At 43.2% G+C, this 4,190-nt stretch overlaps 1 non-coding gene across 1 annotated transcript; it reads right to left on the bottom strand.

Annotated features, from left to right (window-relative positions):
* Window positions 1-2,966: 2,966 nt before the first annotated feature.
* Window positions 2,967-3,038, bottom strand: TRNAE-CUC (transfer RNA glutamic acid (anticodon CUC)). Its single transcript has one exon. It is a non-coding gene; the product is annotated as a tRNA-Glu (tRNA).
* Between the last annotated feature and the right edge of the window lie 1,152 nt (window positions 3,039-4,190).

The raw sequence follows: 4,190 nt of genomic DNA, 5'->3' as shown, positions 1-4,190 counted from the left end.
GCCGCCCTGCCCTGCCCGGCCCGGCCCAGCGGCGGCGGGGCGCGCCCTGCCGCACGGCGCCTGCGCGGGGCCGCCGGCCCGGGGCGGTGCTGCCCCGCAGCGCCCGCCCTGCCGCAGCTGCTGTGGGAACCGCCGAGCCGGGGTGGCCGTGCCAGCCTTAGCGGGGGCGAAGGCGTTTGTTGTACACTCCTGTGGGGCTTACCCCGAGGGCCCCAGACATAAGTTTATTATTACAGCTCCCAGACGTGGTTTCCTGAGCCCGGCAACCGCAATGCTGGGGTGCAGCGAGGGGGCAAGATGGGCGCGGGGCATCGTGTCCTGAAGGGCCCGAGGTGACTCCTTGACCCGTTTGCACGGCATCGGTCTTGTGCCACAATGGCTCCCGAGTGCCTGGGGTCAGTGCAGGGCCACGCTCACGGAACTGCCCACGGGGCAGCCTCTCACCCGGGCAGCTTTGGGTGTGTCTCCCTGTGGGTGTCAGCTGTGGCCAGGGAAGGCTTCTCTGCCGCCGCTGCCTCGGGGCCGTGCTCGCTGTGCTGGCAGCTCCTGTGTGCCGGGGCTCTCTCAGGAGCAATGTGCACCAGCATGGAGCCTGTTACCTGCCTGGAGGGTACTCACTGTGAGGGCAGGGCAGCGCACCTGCCCCGAGGAGCCACAGGGCCGTGTGGAAGCTGTAGCCCCCACAGCAGCGTTATCACCAGGACATGCAAGAATTCAGAAACTAAATGTGACCCTTAGCATGTGGGGCATTGCTTCCACTCACTCTGTTACCTCTTCCCATGCACCAGGCCTGAAATTCATGCTTTATTCCTTACATCCTCACTACTAAACTTGAGCTTAGTTTTATACTCTGGTAAACTAACTCCCCTGCTTAGAGCTTGGCCCACTTTGTATTTCAGCATCCACAGCTAGACTTTCCTACTGACGTGGCATAAAACTAAAGACTTGTTCTTGTACAAGGCAGAGGCAGCTATAGCTTCCCAGTACTTCCAAATAGAATACTCTAAATTATTCTTACCTAAATAATTTATTTACTTGCTATTACTGATTTTGAATACCTAAAGTAAACTGCACTAATTTAAGATACAATATTGCAAAAATTATAAGGACAGATTTTTTAATTTTTTTTTCTTCTAGTACCAACATTGTGTGCAGAAATACTCTTATTTCTGCATACAGTGTTGGTACCAGATGCAAAAACATTCAGCCCCTAACTAGACCCATCCACAGGTGTCTACCTCAGAATACCAGACTGCCAGTTTCCTGTTTGGGACATGCACCCCAATTGATATCTCCTTCCCTCACTACCTCCTAGTCTCCTTTTCTAGGAAAAAAAATATGCAGAAAATTTTTTTCTCAAAAATAGTACATCAGTACCATTTCCGCAATAGAAAAAGAAGTGCTCTGGAAATAGTAAAAGTTTTAACCCTTTTCATCTGTGCTTGACTGTCAGCTCTATTCATGGTACTAACTGTAGCCACTATTTTTATGCAATTTTTTTTCAGAAATGCAAGTATTAGAAGATTAGGGTGATTCAGTATCTGAGATGTTTATAGTTGGAAACACCTCTTCTCAGTCAAGTAGCTGACCAAGAACATGAAAACTCGGATGTTTTCTTACTTCTCAGTGCAAGACTCATCTGTTTATTAACCAAATAATAAGGAACTTGCAGAGCTGTCCTTTTCAGCACAATAGGCAGTCAAGCAGCAGGACACAGGGTTCTTTGCACTTTTAAAAACAATCATTTCTTCCTCTTGGGTTTTCTACACAAAGCACTGCTGCTTACCTCAGTTGCTTCTGCTTTGCTCTTACATTTTTATTTACTCTTCTTTTGAGGGTGTGGTTCTCTGTCAGCTGTTCTCAGTGTCATAAAAGTGACAGACTTCGAGAATTACAATCTTCCTTTTCTTTTGGGTAAAGTGCAGCACTGCAGATCCCAACTTGAAGGAAATGGCAAAATGCAGCAGGATTACTGAACAATGTCTGCCTACATGAAACAAGCTCTCCAAAGGCAGGCTTTAACTCAATCTCTCTCTGACTTCAGAAATAAAGACTGTGCTTTTTCTTTTATTTTTCTTCCTTTTAAGATTAGAGAACTAATCTGGGTTTACAAGCAGGGAAGGGAATTGGCACAATTTCTGAGGCAGTAGCTTCCTGCCCTTCTTTGTCCACTGGAACAAACACCCCTGGGCAGGGGGAAAGGATCAAATTGGCTTTGCCACTAGACGAGCTGTGAAACCACCCATCAGCTTTTATCAAAAGTAATAAATCTCACTCAAAACATTACTAAGTTTCCTTAACAGTCTCAAAACTAATTTTCAATGTGGTTTAATAGCCCCAGTCTATGTCAGTTATTTCTTCAGGATTTCTAGAATGTATCTTAAGTTTGTTCCTATTACTAGAAAATGCAGTCAGTTGGGAAACATGCAAGCAGTTTTTCTATTGCAAAGTAGTCAAATTTTGTTCCAAGTAGTATTTGGCTCTACCCACTACTAATTCTGGAAACTTAATGTCCAAACTAAATTCCAGTGTTGATTTTCTTTATTGGAAGATCTTTCCAGGATTTCATTTTTATTGGTAATAATGCATTAACAGATCAGACAACTAATAATCCTCATTTGTAGAAGTTACAGAAAGAATAAGCATTGGCAGAAGTAAGAAGACAGGAACCATTGTTTGCACATCTTAAGTAGTGTAGTCTTAAACATCAAAATAAAGAAAGTGAAACTGGGAATCTCATGTCACCAAGCCCTTTTATGTAACTTAATGAGATATTTTATACTGAACTAGCAGGATGCTAATTTCAAAATTAATTATATATATATGTAATTACATATTCAAATAGATCTATGTTAAATATGCACCGATACCTCAGTGTGAAACTAATTAACCTTCTTGCTAGTACTAAACATGAAAAATTGAAAGATTTTCTCTACTGCACCAATACGAAGCCACGACACTTTTGCTTCCCTGACCGGGAATCGAACCCGGGCCGCGGCGGTGAGAGCGCCGAATCCTAACCACTAGACCACCAGGGAGCGTGGGACTGGGTGTGGGCGCTGGCATTCACCCACAGCCAAACCGTGACACTTTTGAAAACTAAATTATACATATTCCTGCATAATTTAATTGCTCAGTTTTATTACTAGAATCACAATTAAGACTCTCTGTTTTCTAAGCATCCTTTCTACAAGCATTCTTTGTATGTATTATCTGTATATTCAAGGCAAAAATACTTCCAAAATGTTTTAAAGCTGCATCCAAATGCCAACAGTATTTAAAACACTTAAATACATCAAAGAAGCACTCAGTGGAGTGGTAAGTTACCTGACAGTGGTTACTTTATACCTTGTGTATTTGTTTATGGAAAATTATGTATTAAAAGTAAAAATTCCTGGACCCAGACAATATAACCCACGTTGGTGTTCCGTATTTGAGTGCATGGTGCTTAGCTGCCTAGTGGAATTAAACCCCAGCATTTGGAAACACTTGGTGTTTTTGACTCAAAGTAGCTACATTATGAAGCCATTAGTGATGGAAAAGTGGTGAGGAACACTCCCAGCAAACTATATAAAAGCTAGATTCCCAATTAGTTTTTTCCACTTTTCCCAGCAAGCAGCTGTTCCTGATGATGAAAGTGAAAGCATTGCTGAAAGGTATTGCTGCTGGGCAACCTGGTCTAGTGGAAGGGTGTGTTTCCTGCCCATGGCAGGAGGGTTGGAACTATTAAGGTCCCTTCCAGCCCAAGCCATTCTGTGATTCAATGATTCTTACACAGAAAAATGAATCCCTAAACCTAACAAAGCTGTACAGAAGATACAGTTCTTCATTAAGATTCTGAAATTTACACTCAAAAAATTGCCCAGTTTTACAATATTTCAGTCATCACGTTGACAAAATATCAGTAGAGGAGCTAAGTTATATACAGGTAGTATATTTCTAGAAGAAATCTCTCTCTCCTGCTTACTCTCTTTGCCTCCCTGCATTTTTCATGACACTTCTAATGCAGTAATCAGTTTTGTTACAGGACTTTGTAAGCAGGAATTCAGTTTCAGTTTTAGCTGTACATGTGTAAGGTCAGGAGTCAGGTGGCTGACCTCTTTCAGGGAAACAGTTTACGCACTAGATTTTTGGTTTGGGAAGGACTGTCTTCCCTTTGTTTGTAATGAGTTCCACTGATGAGGATAAGA

This window comes from Melospiza melodia, chromosome 5 (assembly GCF_035770615.1).
Source record: "Melospiza melodia melodia isolate bMelMel2 chromosome 5, bMelMel2.pri, whole genome shotgun sequence".
Lineage (NCBI taxonomy): Eukaryota > Metazoa > Chordata > Aves > Passeriformes > Passerellidae > Melospiza > Melospiza melodia.
This window is presented reverse-complemented; position numbering and strand designations above follow the sequence as displayed.